The 15,339-nt window shown below is 49.6% G+C and overlaps 1 protein-coding gene across 1 annotated transcript in view; it reads left to right on the top strand.

The window, feature by feature from the left end:
* STK35 (serine/threonine kinase 35) overlaps nucleotides 1–15,072 on the top strand; it is a 40,883-nt gene extending 25,811 nt beyond the window's left edge. The window contains exon 4 of the mRNA XM_039863908.1: nucleotides 10,304–15,072. The gene's annotated coding sequence lies outside the window, so the exon portion shown is untranslated. The remainder of the gene's footprint in view (nucleotides 1–10,303) is intronic.
* Nucleotides 15,073–15,339: the final 267 nt, after the last annotated feature.

Below are 15,339 nucleotides of genomic sequence, written 5' to 3'. Positions count from 1 at the left end.
AGGGTATGTCTTGGAGATTTCTGAAGGGCCTCCAGGTAGACTGAAATAGGGAAGCGAAGAAAGGGGTGGCTCAAGGATAACTCCATCATCTGGCTTGAGTCACTGGGCAGTGGGGCAGAGCCATTTAAGAGACAGTGAACACAGCAGGAGGAGACGAATTTTAGGGAGTGAGGAATACACAAATGTACCTTGGTTGTGGGATATAAACCCATCCTCTCTCTAGGTTATTTGTAAGTTGCAAGTGATTGAATCTTCTAGGAAGACTGCTGAGTCCCGAATTTGGGGCTGAACATAGGGCACTACTTACCTTCATGGGCACAGAGTGACCTTAGACCCAGGGGTGTGTTTACAGCCTTCATTTGATAGCTGAGTCTTGCTGTGTTTTGTTCTTTGTAATCAGCGTCTCATTAGGTGACTGATGTGTCTAGCTCTTGTCTTCATTAGCATATGCACTCTGCTATAATTTTGTCTCAGGAACATAGCATTTATTGTTTTGGTATTTACTTTTGCTGAAAACCTGTGTAGTGTCCTGTCACATGGACAGGCTGGTGTTTCTGCCAAAGAGCTTTCTAGCACCAGCATCTCACTCTTCGTTCTTTGGGTTTTTTGTTTTTGTTTTTGTTTTTAATTGTTATGTAACATCGGGACCATGATTGCTGGCTATACAATTGATTTTGAGAGCCACTTTAATTTGCAAATTGGGAAATACTTTCTATTTTAGGTTAAGTAAAGGAGCACAGGGGAAGAGGGTGGAGGGAGAAGTCCTGGTCTCAGTTGCCTTCAGGTTTCTAAGTGCACGTACCAGGAGCACAGGGCTGGCCCTCCGGCCGTAACTTGACATCCAGCTAGTGGAGTCAGTTCTTCAGCTATCCTTTCAGCCCTCGGTTTGAATTCTACATAGGGCATTAGGTGGTAGCTGGTCCCGCCTGCCTGTTCACTACATCTCCTTTCCTGGAACCTAGAAAAGTCTAGGTCTTTTTTGCACTGATTTAGCAAATGCTTACTGAGAGCTTCCGCAGCTTGCTATTAGTCTTGTATTCACTCTTGCTTGCTTCTGGATAGGAACAGGCCTGGTGTAGCCTGGAGCCTTTATCATCATAAGACACTTGGGGGTGGGGGAACTTTTCTCTCTCACCTGAAGTTACTGAGTACATGCTCTTTGCCAGACTTCATACTTTCCACCCTGTTTATTATTTTGCTAAATCCTCATGTGTGTCCTGGATATGGTGTGTCTCCCCACTCCCACTCCAGAGAGGAAGTGATTTGCCCCATTTGCCATGTGGCTAGGGCTCTAGTGCCATGATCTTTTCCATAGGCTTCCAAGAACAGGTCACATTAGCAAGTCTAGTATCTTATGTAGTGGCCCTGGACTGTCGCAGTGATCCTAGGAGCTCAGAGGGGAGAGTGTGTGCTCTTTGTTGAATAAATAAGTAGTGGCAACATGTAGGACATGTGGCTTAAGATGACCCTTGAAGAAAGGAGAGCAGATGAGGAGATTCTGTAAGCAGAGACAGCGTGATCAAAGGCAGACACTGGGACTTTTTGGGAAGAACAGATCTTTGAGTCGGTTTCCACAGAGGCCGAAGTGGGAGAGCACAGTTGCACTAAGTTGCCAAGAGCCTTGAATGTCAGCCTGAGAAGGTGAACTTCATCCTGTCAAAAAGGTGGAGATGGCTGGGTGAAGGTTTACAAGGCTGTTTTTGGCAGATGAGTTGGTCACAGTGAAGACAGATAGGGGAGGGAGATGAGATGCCACACCTCACAGTACCAGTCTTCAGAAGCTGTGAGACTGCACAGGCACCTTCCTGAGCATGTGAAGTGAGAAAAGGGAGCTGACGTAGGGAAGTAGAAACCCTGTGCTTCCATATTGGTGCAAAGACATTAAGAGACTTGCTTTTGAATCTGATATGCTGATAACCCTAGGTTTGAATCACAGCTCTACCACTTACTAGCTGGATGACTTTGGGCCAGTCACCTAACTTTTGGGCCCCCATCTCCTTGTCTGTTAAATGATGCTCACTATACACTGTTGTGAAGACTAAAGGTACAAGAATTATAAAGGCTCCAGTACAATTCCTAGTATACAGTAAGAGTTCAATAATGGTGGCTCTGTGTGTTACCCCTGTCCTGTTTGTTTTTGCCAAACCCTCATAAGCTAACCCTTCGTTTTCACTTCATTTCTCATGAACAATTTGACGTGCCCTTTTCCCTAAGAGAACCCCAAACCCCTTAGCAGTGCCCGCAGTGAGTTCCCCTCGGCATAGGGGGCCTCGGGCTGGTCACTGTAACCATATGGTCTCCTTTTGCCCAGACCACTCTGGGCATGACCTCATTTGAGTCTTTTATAACCACAAATTGTCCTGGCCCCATGTGGAAGAGCGACCTCTCTCTTCCCTTTAGTTATAACTGCACCTTAGACATCTCCCTTCCGGCAAAGGGCCCATATGGAGAAGTCACTCGGGAGCCCAGCCGCTCCCCTGAGCCATTTCTCCTGCTAATCACAGCAGCCACAGCTGAACCTCAGTCTCTTTGGGGGCCCGTTGAGGCAGTTGGCAGCTTTCATTTTATCCCCATACTTAATAAGTTGAAGAAGAGAATTAGTTAAGGTATCCCCGTAGCCTACTACTAATTACTAAGGCTGCTAATAGAGACAAAAAGTTCCCCCTTAGTTTATTTTGAGTGAGTGCCACCCGGTACCTGTTTACCATCTAAGGGGGAAATCACCAACCCTGGTCCCCTAAGGGCTGCCATATGTGACTTCTCAAATCTTAGCTCTTGCCCAGCGATTCTTGTTTTTGTGCATTTGGCAGACTTATAAACACTAGGAATTTTGGCAGTACACTCCAAGTATTGAAAAGTTTAAAACAATATGAAGCAAGTTAGCGTGGTGACAACATGATCACTGCTGTAATATGACCAAGTCTCCGTGTCTGAGAGCTTCCGCAGTGACTGCTTGCTGCATTTCACGTGGAACCGGTCACTGCCCTGACCACACTTTTGCACTTGCTTGAGGTACAGCGGACATTAAGCTCTGCTAGTTCTCTTTCTGTCAGTAAGCCGGGCCCTGCTGCCATTGGGCCTGCAGTTGCTGCTGCAAGGGTGTGTGTCCTTACTGTGGTGAGTGGACCAAGCCCAGCGGACATGGCATAGAGCCCACCTCCTCAGTGGCGTTCGTCTGCTTTGAGGGAGTCTCAGTCTACTCAGCTTGCGGGTGGAGGAACCTCACCATCCCACTGTTAAGGGCTCTGGTGCAGTGAGCTGAAGTCGGCCTCCCCACAGCACTCCCCTCACCGCCCTGACCCCACGGGTGGTCCCACCACCTTAGCTTGGGACAGCCCCACATAGCACTCCTGTGCTGCTTTCTGGTTGGAGTTTTGCTTTAATAGTTAAGGAGCCTAGAAAGATCCACTTGGTTCTCAATATCTCTTGTGTTACTGATCCTTCTCAATCTGAATGTTGAGTATGTTGTAGAAAAATGCACATGATTTGCACACTTTGGGACTTCATGTGCTTTCAGAGGAGTTGTAGAACCTGCTGCATCCTTGGAGTTAGAAGGACTCCAGGTTGAGAACCCCTTCCCTGGTCCTAAGCCTCTCGTTGGCACGTGAAGAAATGATGTCCCCAGAGAGAATAGGGAGAGCTAGATGAGACCGGAAGCCAGGTTTCCCGCCTCTACTCACCACTAGGTGAGATCATTTATCATTTTTCTGCATTTTACTTAAGCGTCTCCTTATAGGTTGCCACCCAGGAGAACATTCCTACCCTTGTATTTGTACTGTCACAGCCTGGGCGACAGTCCATCTTTCTGAGAATTCACAGGGCTGCTTCCTCCAGACACGCCTAAGTAGGTGAAGAGGACGTAGAAGATGGGAGGGGTGGCTTCTTAGGCAAAGAGTGGACCTCTAGCTGCCCAAGGGCTGGTGCCCATTTCCTCATAGGGCTGTCCTCCCCCCACCACACCTGGCAGCACCCCAGCCAGGTCTCCACCACCACCTCTTGAGCCACTTGTCAGCTAAGGAGAGTTGTTGGGGGCATTTTTGCCATGTTACAGGTGGTCGGGCCTGGAAGGAGGCCACCACAGTGGGTCTGGGGAAGTCCACAGAGTTGAGGCCAAACCCAGGTCTTCCAGTTCTAACTACCCTTTTCATTAACTTCTTATTCTGACTGACAGAGACTCAGGGATTTACTATGAAGCCAGGCCAGCTCCAACTGGCCACACCCGAGTTTCAAGCTCCTTCTCCAGAGTAAGCTGACTGCATTTGCGGACAGTGGGCTATCTCCTTCCCCTTCGATGGTGGGCCTCCTGTTGGAGAAAGTCTGTGAGGGGAGGAGTTGCGGCGAGACAGGAGCCTCTGGTTCTTTAACCGGTAGGCAGTGTCTTGGCAGGAAAACCCTTCACCCCTGTATGCCTCATTTCTCCTACCAGCTCCGCAGGTGTGGGGAGGGGAGTGGCACAGTATAGCATGCGAGAAAAATAACAGGTGAAATCCCAGCTTCTCCATTCCCACCTGCTGGAGCCTGGAGAAGCGGCCTGGCCCTCTCTTCCCCTGGCTGGTTGGAATGTTCAGTGTGGACTCAACCAGAGGCAGGGATTTTTATAACCATATTTTTATATTAAAACCCTATTACGTGGAATGAATTATTTGGTGAAGTCTGTGAATTAATTTTTTACTGCCATGTACTAGCTCCCAGTTTCTATCGATCACCTAGTATCTGCGCTCTTATTTTGCTTGGCAACTTGAAGGCTTAGAAGCAGGACCCTTTCCCTGTCCTTAAGGAAGCTTGTAGTTAGGAGGTGGTAAGAGTGGCACACGCAGCATGGTAAGTGGGGGCCTGTGGTCGTTCATTCCATGCCTGCTCACTGGAGAGTAGGAGACGGGTCCTCTGGGGGGCACGTGGTGGGGGCCTCTAAGGGTGAGTGCCACCTGAGTGGACTGAGGGGACAGGCTGGGGGACTGGGGCAGGTGGGGTGCCCAACCAGACCAGCAATTGCTGAAGCCTAGACCTGAAGGGAGGCGGTCACTTCAAGAGAGGACTGACTTAAGGCTGAGTTGTCTTGTCTGGAATTTTTGCTTGAGCCAATGATGGTTGTGAGGTTTTGTCTTGGTTTGGGGTTTTTGGGACGTGATTTAACACTGCCGTCTCAGCTTATTAAGTACCTCCTATGTACCTCAGAGTGGCTGTTACAAATAGCGTCACTGGGCTTCAACAGCCTGCAAGGTAGACATTTCCTCATTTTAGTTGAGAAAACAGGCTCAGAGGGCCTTGACTTTGTAAAGATCAAAGCTAGTGATTGGTAAAGTTGGGATATGAATTTTAGGTCTTCCTACTCCGAAGGCCATGTCCTTGACAGAGTACCCACTCTTTGCCCTTCCGTAACACATGCTCCCTGAACAATGCTCCCCCCAATATGGGACCTGCTCCTTGATTTCCACCTGGTTTTGGTCTCCTGGTCAGGGCTCAAAGACCATAAAGCATGGCACCCCTGGCTTTCCACGTCCTGGCTCTCCTGAAGCTCCTGGTGGGTATGCTTTGATAACCTGTAGGCTCTTGTTCCCTTTTCCCTGACACTATGCCCCTTCTGTAGACCTGAAGGCTGAAAACACATTGTTAGCCTATTGGTGATCCCCACCCCCATTTTTTTAACTCTGACAACAGGACCCCCATATACTGTGCTGGGTCTGCTTACGGCACGGTCGTCCTTGTTTTTGCCCTACTCTTAGCACCACCGTTGCCAGCTAAGCCTTAGAGGAATGACGCATTAGAAAGCTTGGCCTCAGTCCCTCTGACAGATTGGAATCGACAGTAGTGCTAGGGCCACTGAACTCCCCAGGGCTGGCATGTTGATAGCTGAGTAGAAAAGCCGCCTGCTTTGTTTGGTGTATTAAACAAGTGAAGAGTGACTCATTTTGAAGCTAATCCTATTTAGGAGAGGCCTGCTGTCTGTGACCCTGAGATTAACTTTCCTCTGTGCCTCCACAGCATGACATGCTGAAATTAATACCTGAGCCTCGGTTTGCTCATCTGTAAAATGGAGAGAATTCCTGCATGCTTCTTTGTTTGGATATTAAGCCTTGCATGATGTCGAGCATATCTAAGGTATCATTAGCTACAGTGATGATACCAACACACAGGACTGCAGGAAGAATTTGGGTAAGGGTGAGTTCTCAGCTGTGCACCCAGAAACACCGCAGTTTGAGTTTATGCTGTGCTTTGATCTGTGAGCACACCAACTGGATGACTTCCTTTTCTGAATGTGGGCCCACCTGGTCCCCAGCCCCATCGTTGCTTGTTGCTGTTGACACTCTTTCCAGCTTCTGTTCTCAACACTGCTAGTGGCCTTAATGGGAGTAGTTTGGTTCTCCGGTCTTTCTGAGCAGGCCACACAACTGCTTGGCTGGCGGAGGAGTTTGCCAGAAGGCTCCTCAGTGCCTGGTTGGCACTGCATCCACCTTTGTGCTCTGGACACCAGACCTGTGCAGAGGTATCTAAGCCAAGCCTTTTGTGAGCATTTTTCTGAATGATTTTGTTTATGAATGAAAGGCTTAAACAGGTTTTTAACTCCACCTAAACTCTTGTCTCTGTAGGAGGGGATTTTACGTTCTAAAGTTGTGTGTTAAAAGCAGGAGCTTTGGAGTGAGACAGACCTAGGTTGAAATCTTTTTCTCTACCACTTCTTAGGCATCAGGATCTTCTCTCAGCTTCAGTTTCCTTATCTCTTAAACTGAGCCACCATAGTTCCTACCTCGTAGGGTTGTTGGGTGTAATGAGGCGGTGGGTGTAAAACACTTGGTCCATTTTGGGACACGATGAGTGGAAAGCAGCATAGGAGTGCTGACAGTTGCCTAAGTTGTCACGTAGGAAGTGTCCTACCTAGATAGGGCATGCCTCGCACATACGAAACGCTTGACAGGTGATTGCTGTTATGATAATAAGAGAAATAAGAAGGTCCGTTGTGCTGAGGGAACTTGGTCTGAGAGCTGAAGTAAGGGGAAAATGTGCCAGCACACCTTCCCTGATCACTGACACCTTTCTCCCTCAAGACCATCCCAAATGCGGGCTCTTAAAGTCACTGACTGAGCCAGCTCTGAAAACACCAAGGGGAGACTGTCGTAGTAAGGAAAGACTTTGGGCAGTAAAAGGGCTACAAAAGTTTGGATTGAGCGCCGGTTCTACTGCTCAACAGCTCTGCGATGTGGGCTAAGTTGCTCCATCTCTTGGGGCCTCCTCCCTTCTTAAAATGGCATATCCATCCTCACAAGATGAGGTGATTAGGAAAGTGATAGGTGGAGTGCGCTACAGATGTCAACTGCAAGTTTATCCTTATACTCAGCAGGTATGGCTTTGCCCTCCAGGGAGGGCTCTGGTCAGAGGTAGGGGTTCCAGTGGAAGGGATGAGTCAAGCCCTGGTTGAAGCTGGTAACCGAGCAGTCAAACTGCAGCCTGGGCAGCCAGAGAGCTGAGGCGTGGCTTCTAGGATGAAGGGTGAGGACCCACCAGGCTGGGGCCCACATCACTTACTATTCCACTAAGCGCCTAGGAGGATCTGCTGCTGCTTCAACCCAGAACTCTGTGAACTGAGCCATTTCTATTCATGGCCATAGAAAGGGCCCCCACTGTCTTCCAGTGAGGTTGCTGCTATTGGTTCCCCAGGAAGGTATACACCTTCTCTAATGGGAGACGAGAGAGGAATTCAAACCCTCTCTCATGAAAGAGCACCCCTTCATTTCCCTGTGGACCGTCCTGAGGCCTTCTAGGAGAGCTGAGCCAGTGCCAAAGCTGGAGGGAGAGTGGAGGAGCCTGTGGGAAATGTCAGCCTTGCTTCCTGGCAAGGGACCCTGTAATTACAGCGGTCATTACACGCTGGTGTGTCAGAAGCTCTTGCAGAGAGTACTGTGCTATTGGCTTGACCTGCGGTCACACTCTGTTCCACCAGTTTATTATGTAAAAAGGGACTCTGGTTTCTGAATCTTTCTGCCTCCTTGACCACACGGCTTTGCAGCTGTCATGGGCCACCTTGTTGATGATCATCCTTTTGAGGAAGTTGTTGTCACCTTGGGTCCTACTAGGGGAGGGAGGAAAGCGGTGTTAAAAAGGTCGTAACTGGTCCCAGAGATTATCTTAGCCGATGACACATGAGCATACAATCTCCCTGGCTTTTCTTGTCATGTTTCACACGGAGTGGCTTGGATGGTGGGGTTCCCCCCAAATCCTCCCTTCCCCCCATCTTCTGGTTGCTCCGCTTTGTCTACTGAAAGCACAGGAAGAAGGCGATAGGCATGCTGAAGAAAGCTGGATTTGAGATGGCTACCGGCTCCTCACAGGATGTGCATATGATGATTTTTTTTTTCCAAGTCAAAAACTGAGATACGGGCCCACCATTGGATTTTTGTCGAAAGGACTTAACAGGCAGGGGAAACAGAAGCAGCAGAGGGAGAGGCTGGGCCTGAGAAATCCGGTATTTTCATTCTAGATCAAACTCCTTTTCGTTGGCTTTATCATCCATCCCCACTTTACTCGTCACACAGACGCCCGCTCACCTCACCTGTGCAGTGGAGGAGGGAATCACAGTCTCACCTCTCATTTGACAGGTATAGGCAAGTCTCCATGCCCACAGAGCATGGAAGAACCCAGAAAAGAGCCTGGGTCTGGTTTCTTGGACCGCTCGTTAGTCCATGGATCTTTCTGTCAGGCTGCCAGTTTTTCTTGTTGATTAGATAAAGTACACTGTTTTTCTCATTATGAAGTAGAGCGTGACAATGTGATGTGTAGTCAATACTAAAAATACAGAGGAAAAGTGGGGGAGGAAGAAAACACACCCATGACAAATACAGCATTGTGATGTATTTTTGCCAGATTTCCCTGTACGTAGTTATGGTTATACTGTATGCCCCAGAACTTTGTAGCTGACTTTTTCACACTTAACCTAGGAAGTGCTTTTGCCATAATGTTGTTTGAAATGCCACATAGCCTTCTCATTTCCTCTGTAAATATCATTGAATGGATGGATCATTTGCTTAAATCTCTTATTTTTGGATATATGGATTGTTGCCTCATAATTTAAATGTACTTCAGTGACCATCTTTATTCAAAGTCCTTTTCATATTTAGGATTATCAGTTAACCTGCGTTTCCACAAGTGGAATTATAGGGTCTTCAGGTCAAAACACATCTGAAGCTCTGAAAACACATGGCCAAGTTGTTCTCCAGAAGGCTGTGTTTCCTCCTCTGGCGGGCTTTTTGTCCTCTCCGTGGCACCCGCACCCAGCCACAAGCAGCGTTGGTGGTTAAATAGCTGAGGACTATGGCCTGTTTAAATCTGACACATTCATCATTGGTGGAGACGAATGGCTGAGAGAGGAGGGACTCATAGAGTATGTCTGTTCCTACTGTGGGCCAGGTACTTTTTAGTTATTATTTCTCTCGACCCTCAAAAAGGAGCCCTCCCCCATCTCTCAGAGGAGGAAACTGAGGCTGACAGATAAGTAAATCGTCCAGTATCACCATACCCCACTGCTTCACGAAGACTAGCGAGACATCTCCCCAGGACCTGAGGACAATGGGTCCTTGTCATCAGACTGCACATGTGGCAAGTGCTGGGCTGGGAGGGCACACCTCTCATGCTGCAGAGCCTCCAGAACATCGAAGCCAATGGGGTGAGGGGTGAAGGAAGCACACAGTGAAAGACTTGTCTGATTCAGTCATTCAGAGTGCGAGCGGGCCCTTTGAAGCTCTTAGATGATTTACATGGAGCGCAGATGGAGCATTGCTGTCCTGGATGCCGCCCTGCCTAGGATAAGGCCTAGGATAAGGCTGTGCTTAGCTCCGCTCAGGCTCATGCTGGGGAAACCAGTCTGGGGTGCGGGCTGGCCCAAAGCTAACCTCTGTAGGTACTTGTAGTCTAGGCCTCCCCTGGAACAGGGCCCTGAGGGGCAGGTGGTTTGTCTCCTCCCGAGGTCCAGCAAACAGAACAGGAAGCCTTTGGAGAGGGACAGTCTTCATGGTCAGATTTGTGGCTGGGGCCAGCATGCCTGGGTTCCCAGTCGGGGTCTGCCCCTCAGTCCAGGTGACCTTAGCACATTACTTAACCTGCATCTCAGTTTCCTTGTCCGAAAAGTAAGAATATTGCGTGTCTGGCAGGGTGGTAATAGTAAAGCTAGATTTACTCCAGATAAAGTGTTTAGAAACCTCCCCCATAACATCACAGCCCCTGAGTTTATCCGGGTTGGGTGTTGGCATCTAGTCGGAGGCACCCCAAGCCCACAAACCCAGTGTCCTCTAATTCCCTGCTTTCTGTCTTCCAGGTTGATCCTCGGGACCTACAGTCTCATGTGTCGCACAGAGGATGGCAGAGGGTACAGGTGGTGGCTTGGCCTGTTGGCGATCTCCCAACAGCTGGATCTCTAGCAATGTGAAGCTTTTGTTTGGGTTTTCCCCTTTAGTTTTGCTTGATTTTTTTTTTTATTTTTTGTCTTCCTCTTTTTTGTTTTTCTTTTTTGTTTCTTTTTTAATTTAAACAATTAAGACTTCAAAAGAGCAGAAGCTATGCTATGGACAGGCACCAATTTCTTTAAAGAAATTCAATATGGACAAAGCATATGTATAAATTTCATTTTTAATTTTTATAAGGGGTTAGGGAGCTATTTTGTTTTTGTCCTTTATTTTCCTTGTCTTTTATTCATTTCTCAGTTCTGCTTATAACACCTCACTTCCCCAGAGAAGGCCTGCCTCTCCATGGAGAATTTGGGGATTTCTCCTGGAACGGGGGCGTGAAGATAGGAAGCCTCTGGGCCACCTCCCCACCAGATGCAGGAACTGCTAGACTGTCTGGTGGGGCTGTTCCTGGCCAGCCCTTAGGCCTTGAAAATGATCTTTAGTGAAGAATCACCTGGAAGAGGAAGACCAGGGTTTGGCCAGGGGAACTCAAGAAAGAAGCTCTGAACTGTGGGTGTGTTCTCTTTAAGTTTTTGGAAGGCCCAGGCCACACCAGGACTTAACAGTGGTGGGAATCCATTTTCTCTACTGCCCTTTACAACCAGGAGCTCTGAGAGGGGGAGAGACAGAAGGTGACCATCTCCCACTTCCTGGGGGTTTCAGGCCAGCCCACCCCAGCTTTTATAGGCCTACCTTCCTGTAAGTGATCTCCGTCCCAGAGGAAGATCCCCAGGAAAAAATGTTGTGCCAAACCTCTGCCTGGGACAAAGCTGGGTCTTCAGCGGGCATCTTTCACTCCTGTGAGCTCAGCCCCCATCACCCACTCTCTCCTGCATCGTTGTCTTCCCAGATAAGCCCACCAAACATCTAGATTGTCACAGAGACTGTCCAAGTCCCTGAGATCCATTTGTGACCATTGCCATAAGAACAGAGTGTCCTGGACTGGCTGCCGCTGTCATTTCCTCACAGGGAACGGTGTGCCCTAATCGCCAGGTCCTATGGTGTTACTTAACAGCGACAATGTCAAGTGCTGTCTCTCTCATCCCAGGGATAGACTGTTAGGTACCCACCTTCATTGTAAATGTGTCTGAAAAGGGAAAGGACGGACCTGCCGAGAGTAGGGAGGTGACTGGGCAGACGTGGTCTTTAGATGCCCGATTGTGGGCTTGCCACCTTAGAGCTTCCCCAGCCTTGAGCCCTTGGACCCCACCACCGGTGTCCGTCAGTGTAGCCGTTCTTCCACTCTCCGATGGCACTTGCTGCCTCCCTCCTCGCCGGCCTCTGAACCTGGCATTTGCTCCCTATACAAGGAGAGGGGAACCCTTCCTGTGCTGTCTCCCTCACCTGGACACTACTTCGACTGCTCCAAAGGCTTTTCACCCCATGACAACCAAGCAGGAAAGGGTCTTTGGGAAGGGGGAAGGAATTATTTTGTGTTTATTTTTGTTTTTTGTTTTCTCTAAACCAGCATAGGATCAATAGGGGAGATAACTGGAGGGCATTGAAGTTAGCGTATGACCAAGAGGGGTTTCCCCCCGCTCCCTCCCAGCAGCGATCCTGATCTTGCAGCCCTGAGACTTTGGGAGAAGCCAGCACAACATCAGCCCAAACTTGGCAAAACATTTGCTCACATTCTTTCAGCCTTTTCTCAAAGCCCCTCAAATACCAAGGCTTCTTCCTCTCCGCAGACAGTTGGCTGTGGTTAGCAGGACCCAGCAGGGCTGCAGGTAGTAACCAGGCCCTTCCCTTCCTTGGCTGAAATCCTTTGTGATCACCTGTCTTGTCTCTTCTGATTTCTCAGGCGGCCTCCTATGTGTACTGAGCTGCAGTTGGGCGGTTTGGGAGACAGCATCTCCTAATGGCAGTGCACATTCTTCTGCCCCACCACCCTGCCTTCCCCTGGGGAAGCTCTCTCTCTCTACATGAGCACATGGGGAAAACAGTCCCCACACTCAACACCCCCAGCACTCCCTGGCTGCAGCTCATGCTCTAATGTCCCTCGTGAGGGCTCAAGCCTAACAACTTATTACCATTTGCTCATCTTTTTCTTCTGCCTTCCCCAGGTCTCTCAGCTCTGTCTGAACAAGGTCTTGGAGCTGCAGTGCTCCCCCTTTGTTATTTTTCCTGGCACCAGAGTATCCCTTGTAGATCATAGGATGTCCATACCTTTGGGGTGAGGTGGGCAGCATGGAAGAGGGTAGCCAGCTTTCACGTGCCCTTATCCTGCAGGACTCCTAGCCTGCCCTGGCTTGGTGGTGGGACCTCCTTTCCTAGCTCATGAGGGCCAGCTCATTAGCCCCAAGTGCCTGTCTCTCACTCTTTCCCTCCCTTCCCTGCTTTCCGCTTTGTCCACCCTAATACTGGCTCTGCCCCGTCTGGACTAGCCTTGGGGTCAGGCCTGGACTAGCTCTTGTCATTCTCTCTCAGCCACTTGCCACCTCCTCCCACCGTGGTCAGCTTCCTCACCTCTTTTGCCTTTTCACCCTCCACCTGGGTCTCAGGCCCGGCAGCAGCTCTGTGGTACATCATCTCAGCACCACCAAGTTTGTTAGGCCTGTCCATGTTCTAGAAGTTTCCAAACCTTAAAAAAGCAGTTATTCTCTTCTCCTTGGGTCTGTGAAAAGGGTAGCCTGTTGGAGGGAGGGTCTGGGCCTCAGCCCTGTGGGTCTGAGCTTGGTTTCCCCCTCAGTGAGAGAAGAATCAGCAAGACAGATCATAGTGCCTTATTCCATTGCCTTCCCCTGACCAGACCTCCTGGCTCCCTTGAAGTATGGCTCTTCTTTTCTCCCTCTCTGTCTGTCACTTAAACTCTCACTCCCGTTCACAGATAGCTCCCTGAGAATGATTACCCGCCCATCACCCCCTCCCTCCATCCCTTTCTGAGAGCTGCAGCCAGGAACGTGTCTCCCCATCCCACCACCAGGGCACTCACTAGCAGCTTTAGCCGAGGACAGAAAAACTACTTCAGACAGGTGCAGCCTGCCTCTTAACTACCCAGCAGGTCCCTGCCTCTTACCTCTAGCTGGGAGGATGTCACAGTCTGTTCACTCAAGACTGGCTCTGACCCCTTCTGGGCACCAGGGACTAAGGTTGCAGGCCTCAGCCTCTTCTCATCCCAGAGGCACTGGGACAGGAGGATGGGAAACCTGTCCTCCCACCCGGATGTGGTTTGCCCCTCGCGGCTGCCTTTCCGAGGGAGTGTATTAAATGTTTACTTGAGAAATAACCTGTTTACAGCCAGAGGAGAAACGTGCCCAACAGTAGGTGGAGACTGACTCTGGACGGCCTGGCCTCCTTTATGGCACTGCCAGTGGTGGCCCCAGAGTGAATGAAGGCAGAGATGCCAGGGGCAGGGGTGCACACCCTGCACTTCCTCTGCTCCCTGACCCTGCGGTGCTAAGACCACTCGCCACCTTCCTCACAGCCTTTTGGCCCCTGGACATTCCCTGCCTCGCATTCCCTTCAAGATTCTCAGCTCCTTAACATATCAGTTGTCTCCTAGAGAACCAGTGTTCGGAGCAATAAGATTATTTTTGCTTGAGTCTTTTTCTAAGGAAAGGAAAAGAGCTGGCATTGTGAGACTCTTTTATGCTGTTGGCTGTTTACCTTCTTAGAAGACAGATCTTAATAGGATGGGTATCTGGGTTTCAGCCTCACAGTATCTTTCGGAAACTTGGAGAATCAGGAGTCAGGCTTCCACCCCCTAAGAAGAGGACCCTAACTCTTCCGTGGCCTTGCTCCATGCCGCCTGGGCTTCCAGTCCTGCCCACCAAGTGCACCTCCCCATCCAGGGCACATGGGGCTCTTGGATTGTCATCCCCCATGACTCCTTTTCCCTTCTTCGGTTTGTCTGGTGGCCCCAGACAGACACAGCTGCTGGAGTCTCCTCGGAACTGGCAGCTTGACAACAGCCAAGCTTGAACTCTTCAGCCCTTCAGGCCGAGGGGCTTGGGGCTGAGGTCCAGAGACACTACCTCGGCCGTCCTCCCACACTAGGCTGAGGAACAGCCTTCAGGACAACACAGGTCCATCTCTGATCCTGCCCACCTAGGCTTGGAGGGCAGGGGCTCCTGTTTGGAGAGAGGCCCTCTGAGAGAAACTGGGAGGTGTCCCCTCTTTTAAGGTTGACTAAACATCCACAGCCATTGTTTGCCCAGAGCCCCCCTAAGATTGCAAGGGGCAACAGAAGGAAGACACCCACATCTTTTTCCATGAGAGACCACAGGACTTGGAAGGGAGTTTATTTAGGGACATTTTAAAGACATCTTTTGTGCCCCAGGGGCTCTTCCCTCAGAGCAGGGGAGTACATTGTGACGATTCAACAGTCGTGTGGGGCTGACTTGGGTGTGAGAGGTTTTAACCCAGGCACAAAGTTCGTTTCAAATACAAGTTCATCTATTTTTCTTTATTTTCTTTTTTTGCACAGAAGCTGGTAATCTAGGACCTACGTGTGAACAACTTTATATGAATATTTTTTGTACTTGGTTTACTTGGGTTGGTATGATACATTATATTTAAGTTCCTTGAACACTGTGGATCCCCCTAATGTGTATGAATGACTGAGGCTTTGTAAATTAAGGGACGTTTGTGTGAATAAAGTTATTTGATGGGGTCAAAGAAGCCATATGTGATTTGAAAATGAGTGTTTGTGGTTTTGTCACCTGTTTGGAAGGGAGGAGAGGCCAACCCATGCCACAGCTCCCCGGTCTGCTGGCCTTCGACTAGTCTTTCCACCCCACACCTGGGAGCAGGCACTCAGAAGCGAGGAGCCTGCACTTGGGGGAGCAGCAACCCACACCTCATCTGGCCTGCCCTTTGCAGGGATCCAGGACCTCAGCCAACATGGCAGTCTCTCCTCCTCCAGACATCTCAAAGGCCCTTTTCAGCCCCAGCCCTGTGCTTCTAC

This window comes from Pteropus medius, unplaced genomic scaffold, assembly GCF_902729225.1.
Source record: "Pteropus medius unplaced genomic scaffold, Ma_sr-lr_union100, whole genome shotgun sequence".
NCBI lineage: Eukaryota > Metazoa > Chordata > Mammalia > Chiroptera > Pteropodidae > Pteropus > Pteropus medius.
The sequence above is the reverse complement of the archived record's forward strand: the minus strand, read 5'-3'. Positions and strand labels throughout refer to the sequence as shown.